Here is a 13,158-nt window from a genome sequence, read left to right on the forward strand (position 1 = left end):
AGTATCTGCAGGTAGCAGTGAAGCATGGTGGACAGCGGTACAATGCGTGTCTGCAGGCAGCAGTGAAGCATGGTGGAGAGTGGTACAATAATGAGTGTCTGCAGGCAGCAGTGAAGCATGGTGGAGAATAGTACAATTATGAGTGTCTGCAGGCTGCAGTGAAGCATGGTGGTGAGCGGTAAAATAATGAGTGTCTGCAGGCAGTAGTGAAGCATGGAGGACAGCGGTACAATAATGAGTGTCTGCAGGCAGCAGCGAAGCATGGTGGACAGCGGTACAATAATGAGTGTCTGCAGGCAGCAGTGAAGCATGGTGGACAGCGGTACAATAATGAGTGTCTGCAGGCATAAGTAAAGCATGGTGGAGAGAGGTACAATAATCAGTGTCTGCAGGCAGCAGTGAAGCATGGTGGAGAGCAGTACAATAATGAGTGTTTGCAGGCAGCAGTGAAGCATGGTGGAGGATTCTGACAAGTTTAGTGCATTTCAGCAAATGGAGTTGGCAATTTGGGCATGATTAATGGTGTCCTCGGTGCGAAGAAATACAGGCAGATACTTATCCATCATATAGCACCATCAGTGCGGTGTCTGATAGCTCCAAATTTATTCTGCAGCAGAAAAACAACCCCAAACGTACAACCAATGTCATTAAGAACCATCTTCATCGTAAAAAAGAACAAGGAGTCCTGGAAGTGCTGATTTGGCCCCACAGAGTCCTGATCTTACATCATCCAGTCTGTCTGGGATTACATGAAGAGACAGAAGGATTGGAGTGAGCTGACATCCACAGAAGATCTGTGCTTAGTTCTCCAAGATGTCTAGAACAACCTCGCTGCCGAGTACCTTCAAAAACTGTGTGTAAGTGTACCTAGAAGAAATATTGATAGGATTTCCATTTCTCTTTTGTTCATTCACTTTGCATTTTGCTAATTGACCAATAAACTATCAACACTTCTATTTTTGAAAGCATTCTTACTTTACAGCATTTTTTTTCCACCTCTGCCTAAAACCTTTGCACAGCGCTGTATATATACAGGGCAGGAGAAGTGGTAGTGAGAGGCGTCCATAATCCAGGAGGACACATAGGGAGCCTGCTATAACAGGAAATAAATCTGCTGCATTGGAATGAGCAATCTGCACTTGGATTAATTAGAACGGACTCTTTTAGATAAAGATGTGCTGCCGATATTGGATTCCCCCGCCGCGCACCTCGCTGTGTAATGTGAAGCTCCTGATCAGCGGTCTGTCATCCCTCCATCACCAGAGCCCCCATCATCAGCCCTGGATGTTTACTGACTGCTGAGCTGCACAAACTTTCCAGTAAAAACTCCATTGGAATAACAATGACAGCCGCTGCGCAGCCAGCAAAGTGCAACCCGCTTCAAGGCAAATTAAAGCCAAGCACAGGAGGAGGGGTGATTGTGGGGATGACTCCAGCAGGATCTGCATCTACACTGCATCCACTCCACGGACACCGGCTGAAAAATCCAAATTTCATTATATGATTTACATGTTTAGTGTTTGTTTCCCTTCTGAGACACTGTGGCACTGAGGGCGCTATATTACAAGAGCCAACTGGCCACAATCCACTATTCCTACTATAACACTGCCAATTTCAAGGTAACTGACAACCTGCAGCCTGCAGGCACAGTTTGTTCTCAGCAGACCAAAACGCGTCAGGATTTCAAATGCATGGAAGAACGGGTTAAAATGAATTAATAAGGACTTTATGGACTCCATTTCCCTATCATTCAGGTCCTTACATAGGGGCTATTAGTGCATTTTAATGGGGTTTGCCCAATGTAGACCCCTTATACAGTATTTGGATAGTCACTGGAAGACGAGCAGAGCAAAATATCCAGCGTGATAACATGCCTAGCTGAGGATTAGTGACATCATCATGTAGGTTCTGTGACATCATTATCATTGAGTTACACGTCAAAAGCTGCCAATGAGGGGAAACAGCTTCAATTGAAGATCCTCCACTGGGCTAATAGGAGAAAAAAAAACATAATTATGGAGAGAGGGCAAATAATGGATTTGCATTAGGGGTCCAAAAGACCCTCCATCACCCAAAATCAGATTTTTTTTTGTGATGGTTTGGGTCAAGGACAGGACTGGTCTCAATTTTGCATTTGGACCTAGACCCTTCAGGCTACTCCTTTGCTTTAACGATATTCCTCCTGTAAGCTTCAGCAGCCCTGTTACTCACTATAGTACTGCAGGGTCTGCCTAGGGACTTGTTGACTGTGGGACAGCTTCCTTAGGGATCTGTAGACTCCGCCGTGCCCGCTGAGTTATTTATACGTTGTGCTGCACCCCTTGATTCATTTTTGGGCTTTGCTGAACCCACTGAGTCATTTATAGGCCCCACTATGTCACCTGATTCACTTATAGGCCCCACTGTGTCCCCTGAATCATTTACAGGCCATGCTGTACCCCCTGAGTAATTTTTTGCTTCCGCTGTGCCCCCTGAGTAATTTTTTGGCCCCACTGACCTCTCCAAGTTATTTATAGGCCCCACCATGTCATTTATAGGCTTCGTTATACTGCCTGAGTAACTTTGTGGGCCGCACTGTGCTTCCTGAGTCATTTAGAGGCCAGACTGTGTCCCCTGAGACATTTAAAGGCCGCACTGTACCTCCTGAGTTATTTATGGGCTTCCCTGTGCTCCCTTCATCTGTATACAGCTGCCCGCTGTGTATCCTAAGTCATTAATAAGTCACCAATGTGCCTCTTGAGTCATTTATAGGCCCCATTGTGCCTCCTGAGTCATTTACAGGCCCCACCATGCCTCCTAAATCATTTATAGGGTTTACTGTGCCCCGGCACTAAAATAAACTGACTCCACTCCATCCCACTCCCACGGCATCCTCCAACCTCTGACTTGCCCTCTTCTGGCCAGGATCGTGTGGAACAAACCAGGCGACACAATGACATCATCGCACCACCTGTGTGACAGAGAAGATCGGCAAAGTTCAGAACTCTTGTCTTCCTGCAGTTCGCTGTCATAGTTAATTATATCCTTGTCTTTAAGATACAATTGATTGATTGACTGGATCTGAGTGGCCCCCCAGACTCAGTGGCCCCAGCTGACCCAGCATACTGTACATTTGAATGGGTCTTGAAGACTCATGGCCAGAGAGAAACCAAAAACCCCACATTCAGATGCAGGACGTGCAAAGGATTATTGCCAGTTTATGGTGGGTGGTCAGCAGCACATGCCTTTTGTTGTCCAGGGGCCCACGCCAGTCTGCATCCCCCCTTGCCCTGAGCCGTGGCATGTAGGACTGATGACATTGGCTGTTCATACTATACAGGCTCATTTAGTGAAAGCCATTGATTTTTCTCCGCATCCTCTATACAGTGATGGATTCGGCGCTGGCAATTTCTCCCCCGAACGAGATCCCACGGCGAGATAGTGGAGATGTATAAATATCGCTGTGATCAGTGCGGCTGCCGCAGCTATGTCTAATTCCGTCCTCTGAATGGTACAGCTGTGTCTGATCTTAGAAGAGCTCGGCTGCAGCTGCGCTATCTCATCGGCCGCACGCTCGTTACCGCTCACCAAATCTGCTGCCCTAAGCACAATCTGCGATATTGAGTTTACAAGAGGAAAAAGAGCTGAGCGTGATCCGTCTTAACCCCTCCACTGCCGGCCCCTGCGCTGATTTATGGACATCCTGAAGGCAGCTGAACGATCTAAGTGCGGAGCAGGGATCTTAGGCCAGCAGTGGACACCGCAGCATCGGGCGCCAAAATGCACTGCATAGCAACAGCTGCCGCGGCCCGGACCCACCATGGAGTTGCTAGACGGCATGCATAATTTAAAGAAGTTTCTGTATAAAGGGCCGTTCCAAGATCCCCCATAGATTGCGGCCAAGGATGCAGCATTGCTTACTTTTTAGGCTCTGTGAACAAATCATTTCTATACTGAGAAAGCTCCCTGCACTCACGCCGAACATACACACGGTGCCCCCGTACCCAGCATATGCCAGAAGAGTATCCTTATCGCACCCCCCGGCATCGCCATACCTTTTTATCACTATATAAGAAAGTATGCTACTCTTTCCTATACACAGTAAAACAAGTAAACCGTATAATAACAATTTTTTTAATAATGGCAGAAAATGGTTTACATTTTCCATTGTATACCTACGCATTTTGGGGCTTTGTGACGTGCCCATTTATATAGGTCAAATCCCAAATATACTTTACTTGAATCACAAAAAGTGCTCTGAAAAATGAATACAGACCCCCAACCAGACTGCTAAACTAATAAAGCAGACCGCTAAACACATACAGACCCCAGGCCAGATTCATAAACTAATACAGACCCCAAAGCAGACCCCTAAACACATACAGACCCCAAGCCAGATCCATAAACTAATGCAGACCCCAAAGCAGACCCCTAAACACATACAGACCCCAGGCCAGATCCATAAACTAATACAGACCCCAAATCAGCCCCCTAAACATATACAGGTCCCAGATCAGACTCCTAAACTAATGCAGACCCCAAATCAGACCCCTAAACACATACAGACCCTAGGCCAGACCCATAAACTAATACAGACCCCAAAGCAGACCTCTAAACACATACAGACCCCAGGCCAGATTCATAAACTAATACAGACCCCAAAGCAGACCCCTAAACACATACAGACCCCAAGCCAGATCCATAAACTAATGCAGACCCCAAAGCAGACCCCTAAACACATACAGACCCCAGGCCAGATCCATAAACTAAAACAGACCCCAAATCAGACCCCTAAACATATACAGGTCCCAGATCAGATTCCTAAACTAATACAGACCCCAAAGCAGACCCTTAAACACATACAGACCCCAGGCCAGATCCATAAACTAATACAGACCCAAAAGCAGACCCCTAAACACATACAGACCCCAGGCCACATCCATAAACTAATACAGACCCCAAAGCAGACCCCTAAACACATACAGACCCCAGACCAGATCCATAAACTAAGACAGACCCCAAAGCAGACCCCTAAACACATACAGACCCCAGACCAGATCCATAAACTAAGACAGACCCCAAAGCAGACCCCTAAACACATACAGACCCCAGGCCAGATCCATAAACTAATACAGACCCCTAAGCACATACAGACCCCAGGCCATATCCATAAAGTAATACAGACCCCAAAGCAGACCCCTAAACACATACAGACCCCAAGCCAGATCCATAAACTAATGCAGACCCCAAAGCAGACCCCTAAACACATACAGACCCTAGGCCAGATCCATAAACTAATACAGACCCCAAATCAGCCCCCTAAACATATACAGGTCCCAGATCAAACTCCTAAACTAATACAGACCCCAAAGCAGACCCCTAAGCACATTCAGACCCCAGGCCAGATCCATAAACTAATAAAGACCCCAAAACACATACAGACCCCAGGCCAGATCCATAAACTAATAAAGACCCCAAAACACATACAGACCCCAGGCTGGATCCATAAACTAATACAGACCCCAAATCAGACCCCTAAACATATACAGACTCCAGACTAGACCCCTAGACTAATAAACCAGACCGCAAAACACATACAGACCCCAGACCAGACCCCTAAACTAATACAGACTCCAAGCCAGACCCCTTAAATATATACAGACCCCAGATCAGACCCCTAAACTAATAAACCAGACTGGGAAACGCATACAGACCCCAAACCAGACCCTCCAAACATATTCAGACCCCAGACTGGACCATCTAAACACATAGAGCCCATGGATTTCCTAAACACACACAGGCCCATAGATAAGTACAGATTTTTCCATACCCCTAAAATTATAGACCCCGACCCCCTGACCAGACCCACAGACTCCAGACCTGGGCTTTATATGGACCCCAAGCTACTTGTTACCGATGTCATATACCCAGATCCTTAATTCCTGCACTTCTCTCGATTCCCAGGCGTCACATGAAAGTGCAGGAACAAGGAGAGACGGGTATGACTCAAGACATCCCAGAGATTTGATGGCTGTTCTGTGAGATCTCCCCTCTTCCTGCACATTCTGGTAAGTTCTGGAGGTTGCAGGGCTCATCTGTCTAGTAGAGAGCTGTGAGACTGTTGAATAAAATGCCAGAACTACAGTGAAAACTGACACTTAGCCTGGCAAAGCACAGCACCACAGTGCAAAAATCTCATTTACACATCACTGTGGACAAGCTGCATGGAAACTGACATGCAGCGCGGAATTCAAATCCGCAACATCTTAATTTTGGCGCCTTTTCCGCTGGAAACTCTCTTCTCTCTATGGAGAGAGATTTCCACCAGATTTCCGTCCCGTGTGAACCCAGTCTAACTGGGGCATCCATAGGAGCCTTGGTTACAGGGAAAACATCCCCCTAGTGTGATAGTAGTCACTAACAGAGCTGATGAGGGTAAGATCCTGCAGCTCTGACATGTTGGGGATCGCCGCCGATCACGTGATTGCCGGGTCACATGCAGAAAACAGCAGCATAGCGCTCCCTGTGATCAGAGCGACTATGGAGAGACTCCCATATGATAAAAGCAATGGCCCGACCCGGTCTCACGTTTCAGAGTGTTACACACGGGCATGACCAGACGCGTTTCGCTGCTTCACGTGATTTTTTTTTTCTTGTTTTCGAAGTTCTCTCCGCAATGCAGCCTCCGCCTCCCCGTGATGGAAACATTGTGTACATAGAGGTGGATGAAGGAGCGGGCGTTAAGGCCTCCATTGTACGCTGATTATATTATCATATCAATTATCTGCTGGAGAAACCCGTCAGCCGAGGAAATGACAGCGTTGCCTGATCCGTAATTACAGCCCTGCTAATCATCCTGTCTCATGAAGCCCCCACGTCCCACGGATGAACTGACACAAAGGAAACGGCGACGAAGTAGAAGTCTTTTATGTAGGCCGATAGCAGGAGTGTGATGAGTGCGGAGCATTGAGATCGGCGCTCGCTTATACCTCGCACTTTACACGGCCCGTATGGGCACGAACGATCCTTTTCGGCAGCGCAACCTGTTCGCACGTGGAGTTATACGGTCGAGACAAATGATTTCTGTGGCTGCATAAAAAGTTACGTTGAGTCGGCGAGTGGATGTTTGTCCGCTGGTTGTTGGGGTGGAATCCAATGTAGACTTTTCCGCTTGGATTCGACCTCTAAAAACTGCGACAAAAATGTACAGCTGCGCTGCAACTTTCCAGATGCGGGGCTGCGGATTAGTGTTGTTATCCGGCCAGTAAACCACCCGCCAGGGCGGTTACTCTGGTGCCCGTAATTATATATTATTGGCGGGTACCTAGTCTGAGCACCTCCGGGCGGGCACCAACCGTCTTATCATCAAGCGCTTCAACTCATTGTGAAGCTCTGGTCATACAGCTCAGAGAACGTCCTTACTCCTCCCCAGCGTTTGCGTTTTTGCACATTCTGTATGCAGAGGGAGGAATCTGTATCTTCTACGGGAGCTTCAGCCTTTGATAATGACAGGGTGTTGCTTGGCCGGACATTTGGGGTGAGGAAGGCACCAAGAAGCAGTGATATTATTATTGGGACCACTAAAGGGGTACTATTACTATTCAGGACATTAAGAGAGGGTACTATTATTATTGGGGCTACTGGGGGGCACTATTATTATTCAGGCCATTGAGAAAGGGTACTATTATTATTGGGGTTACAGGGGGGGGGGGCACTATCACTATTTAGGCCATTGAGAGAGGGTACTATTATTATTAAGGGGCCACTGAGGAGGGGCACTTTTACTATTTAGGCCACAGAGAGAGGTACTATTACTAATGGGGCTACTGGGGGGGGAGGGGGCACTATTACTATTTAGGCATTGAGAGAGGGTACTATTACCAATGGTGCTACTCAGGGGGCGCGGTTGCTATTGAGAGAGGGTATTATTATTATTCAGGCCACTGAGTGGGGCAGTATTACTATTTAGGACATTGAGAGAGGGTACTATTATTATTAGAGCCACTGGGGGGTGGGGGGAGCACTATTACTATTCAGGCCATTGAGAGAGAGAGTACTATTATTATTGGGTCTACCGATGGGGGGGGGGGGGTCACTATTACTATTTAGGCAATTGAGAAAGGGTACTATTACTAATGGGGCTACTCAGGGGGCACGGTTGCTATTGAGAGAGGGTCTTATTATTATTGGCGCCACTAAGTGGGGCACTATTGCTATTTAGGCCATTGAGAGAAGGTACTATTACTATTAGGGTCACTGAGAGGGGACACTGTTACTCATGAGGCACTTAAAGCTGGCACTATTACTATTAGGGCCAGTGAGAGGGGGCACTATTACTATTGTGGTTACTGAGAGGGGGTGCTATTAGTACTGGGGCCATTGGAATAACAGAGATAAAAACATATGTTGTGGTAAGTCATGCCCCTAACCACACCCCCAAAATGACACTCCCTTTTACCGGTATATTTTGGTGACAACGATGGCGATCCTACCATGGATCCGCGTGTGGATTTAGCCCTTTTCAGTGGGCAAACCCGTTTATGGAATTCCCAATGTGGACTGCACGTGGATAAGGCACAGAATCTGCGTCATAAAGTGACATGCCACTTCTTGTCTTTACCGCATGCGCATTTGAAATCCGTGTGTGGAAAAAAAAAATCAGCATCGTATAGAGTACTGCGCGGATTCCTCCTGAATGGAATGAGATGCGGATTTGCTGCGGGATTGGCGGGGGGTCCATGTCGTCAGCATGCCCTAACGATCAGAATCACTAGCCAATGAAGAACTGAGCAAAGATCTGATTGGATCAAACGATCACATGCGTACTTTCTTACCCTGATTGTATATTTGTTAAAATGTACAGACCTATTAGGAACTCGCATAAATGACAATTCCCTAATTTATACCAATGATCTAAATTGGCCCCTTTATGAGCAGAGCGATGCAGTTCTAGGGGAGTTGGGAGACACGCCAACCTGTGCCCGCCAAATATTACTTGGCCCCATGGATTCTCATAATCACAATATATTTGGGAATTTCTACTTTGGCGATCACCCACCACGTTCCTGACTTGTGTGACTGTTGTGTACCCCTTGTCATTGCAACGAAAAACATGCATAATACAATTCCCCAATATGTTGGTGAAAGTTGAGTAACTCTATGAGCTACCAGGACACTCCTTCTGTCACTGCACTGCAGCTCTATTAACCCCCCCTCGTCACTGCAGACAGCCTTTCCTGTCACACAGTAAGATAAATGGCGTAATAGGATCTCACATAGGTTAAAAAAAACCCCTACGGCTGCCCATATAAACATCGATCATCCACGGAGGAAACATGGTGTTTCTAGGAACCACAAACTTTAGCACAGCCTCCCATCAGTGTGTTACTTCCAAGCCTTGCACTAAACAGAGGTCTACCTTAAAACTGTCCTAATTACAGATAATGCGTGGCCTTCGGAAGTTCCAATCGGGGCCCGAGGAAATGGCTTGAGTCGTATGCCCCTTCTTTCTATCATCCAGCAAGCGAGGTCACAGAACATTCTTTCGCAATGTTACAATCAGCGTGAATTCTCCAGCTGTATCATCATTTCGTCTCTATTAACTTGTGGTTGGGGCAGATGCTGTATACCCCTCCCATAGCTGATCCATTAGATTAGGTCAGCTGACCACACTACTATAGCTCAACCTCATTTGGAGAGGAATACTTGACAGGTTAGGCTCTCTTTAAGTATCCCTGGCTTCTGCAGTGTGCTGCTGGTTACAGCGTAAGCTTTGTGCATTTATATCCAGTATTTTATATATACTTTTGGCCTCATGCCCACGGCCTGGTCAGATTCCAACTGCGAAATTCACGCAGCGGAATGCGACCCGTGCCCTGGCATTGACCTCCCACTTACCTGTCAGGCGTCTTCTCTCTCCGCTCTGCAATGTGCCGGCTGGCGCACAGCCGTGCATGTACAGAGCAGAGCCGACGCGTCAGCGATGACGTTTCTGTGTGAGCCTCTGCGAGGCCCGCACAGAAATAGGACATGCCGCGATTTTCATACCGCACAAGTTTTCACGCAGTCAAATCGTGGCTGTCAGCATAGATTGCAGAAACTACTACAATTCTATGGCAATGTGCAACGGCAGAAATTTTGCGTGAAGTCTCACCGCTGAATTTCCGTCCATGGGTATTGGGCCTTTGACATCTTGTGCTGAGTCTAGCTTGTTTCTTGTCAGTGTAGTCTGGTTCCTGCGGTTACGTTTAGTCTGATCCTTGCTTTTTAGCCTTCTAGTTTGTTGCTTGCTTTTTTCCCTGTTTGTATCTGTCTTGTATTGCTTCTTAGGGCCCGTTCACATCAGTGTTAGGGAGCTCTGTTTTCCTGCTCTGTTCGGGGAACAGAAAAACGGCACCCCCTAACTGAACGGTTCAGGCTTATAACGAAATAAAATGGCACTAAATGGCCCCTATTGACTATAATGGGGGTCATTTCGATTTCCGGCAAGCAGTTTGGCACTTTTGCCAGAGTTTACAGGATGAAATAGCACAGCTTGCAGCACTATTTCATCTCGCTTTCTAGCGTAAACCAGCAGAGGAGGTTCAGAACGAAACCTCCTACACTGTTGTGGTCAAACCCAAAATTCAATTTTGCTTAGTTTGGTTGTCTTATATTTGAGTCCGAGAACCCTGTTTTTTTATAGTCACTGTTACAGATAGGCTTTCCATTAGGGATATCTTTAGGGTCACTCAGGGACAGTGGTGTCTGGTGTTAGGGTCAGAATTAGGGATACGTTAGGGGACTTAGAGAGAGCTAGAGCTAAGATCAAGTTATTGTCAGTATGTTATCATCTCTTCACTATCATCTGTCTGCTCCATTATCTGACTACCATGACCATCATTTGATTGTCATCACTATTCTGTTCCCATCATCTATTGCTATGCCCCTGTTCTTGCATTGCAGTGTCAGTGAATCGGGCCCACAGCCAAGGAGATAGGGGGGTAGATAAAGACCTTGTCATGGGGCTCTACCATCTCCTTCCCTAGGAATAGCTCGGGACCCGACCAAGTTACTGCTGGGGAAGGTCACAGGGAAAAGTAACCAGTGGTTATCTGTAGTCTTCTTTGTCACTCGTGTGATGCCGCTCCCGGTGACTCTCCAACTCTCTGCCAGTCAACACTCACGCTTCTGGTGCCTTTCTCTCTCAAGCAGCAGTCCTTCTCTCTTACTCAGTTCTTAGTGGTAGCACTGGCATATTCTGGGTAGACTAGGCCCAGGCCAAGCACAAGCAAATCGCTCGGATTCCTCCATTCTCTCCACACACAGGCCGATCTCTGAAGTGTGGGTATCAAACTCCTCTCTCACTTGCTAACTTGCAGACTGGACTCTTTGCAAGACCAACTAACCTAGCATAGCATCCTTGCAAACACATATATCTAACATGGTCACATGACAAACAACATGATACATTTTCCAGACATTAATCCATTCAGTACAACAGAGGTGCAATACACATAATCCATATGCATACTATACATAAGATACTGACAAGACAATGGCATGAGACAGACATATAACATTATGGAGGGGCCCCACTAACTTTGGGCCGCTACCAGCATCTTTGTTACCTACTAGTGTTGATACATACTTCATATTATTGCTTATTCTACTGCACAGATGTTATGTAATTTGGTTCTACTGTAAGTCCTGGGGGCGTCTGAGTACTGGGAGACATCTTTAGTACCTGGGGAAGGGTATTATAGTTGAAGGCTAGTTCTGGTTTCTTGGGTCCAACCAAGTTTTCCAAATACCAGGAAGTGCCCTAAGTCATGGGTGCGGGTCTTATTTCTTCTTTCCCCTGACTGGCCCTTTGATGTGCCATTCTGCAGACCCAATTGAGTCAACTAACATCTATTAAATACGGATTCTTTCCTTGTTATATATATATATATATATATATATATATATATATATATGGTCTGCGGTTCTGTACATCATTCACATCAATCTGTGCTCCCACTATAATGTCTCAGTACGTTTATAGACTGTGAGAAGAAACCCAAAGAACCCGGAGGAAGTCAGTGCAAATATTGGAGAACATACAAACTTACGGCGATGTTGCCAAGACCCCGGCGCTGACCACTGAGTTGCCAATCCTGATTGTGCTTAAATATATTGTAACTCAGTTTAGGATGTGAGTAGAATCCACATTACAGAGAGCAGCGGCGGCTTCATATCATCCTCGGTTTTGTCTCCTAGCAGTTTGGGATCATGATCTCTTGTTCCATCTCCTCTGTTTGTCTGGAATACGCATCTCTTGTTCGTTAATGATGAGCGGCTTCAGCAATTATCTGTAAAAGACCCAGTTTTTCTGCCAACTTCGGTACGGAGAACGGAGATAAAGCGTGAAAATCAGAGAAAAGAAATTAAATGAAATATAAAAATAGTAAAAAATAGTTAAAAATACAGACGTCTTACTACAGGGGTCCCCAAAGTAAGGAAACCAGTTTGGGCAGATGTTGATCCAATTTTAAACACAAGCTGTGGGAGAAGGTCAGAAACCTGTTAGGCCATTTCATCAACATGGCGGCCATTTTGAATTCGGCTATCTTGGATTCAACTTCAGTTTTTCAAATGGGGAGGTGGTGTGCGACACACCAGACTGGTGGAGAATTTCACTAGAAAGCTTGAGACTACAAACCTCTACGGACAGGGGCGTAACTAAAGGCTCAGGGGCCCTGATGCAAAATGTGAGCTGCCCCTTCCCCCCTCTATCTGTATCTGTACCTGTACCCATACCTAAACCATGCTGCACAGAGGCATAACTTGAAGCTTCTGGGCTCCAATGCAAAACCTGTAACAGGGCCCCCAACTATAATGCTTTATTCATAGTACTGGGCTCCCTATATGGAGAAGAGAGGCCTTATGGGCCCCCTAAGGCTCCTGGGCCCGGGTGCAGCCGCATCCCCTGCACCCTCTATAGTTACGCCCCTGGGTACGGATGTAGCAACAGCAACAGCTATTCTGGCCTTTTTCAGGAGGAGCCCACAATGTCTTGTGATTACTTGTGCCCGATTCAGCACATTTTATCTACTCATGAATGGCGCCATTACAAAATTCAGATGCTGCAAGACCTGACTGAAGACGAGCCAAATCGGCGGTGAGGGACACAGCAACTTCAGATAAACCCGCCCATGG

The sequence above is a fragment of the Eleutherodactylus coqui genome, chromosome 6, assembly GCF_035609145.1.
Source record: "Eleutherodactylus coqui strain aEleCoq1 chromosome 6, aEleCoq1.hap1, whole genome shotgun sequence".
In the NCBI taxonomy this organism is placed as follows: domain Eukaryota; kingdom Metazoa; phylum Chordata; class Amphibia; order Anura; family Eleutherodactylidae; genus Eleutherodactylus; species Eleutherodactylus coqui.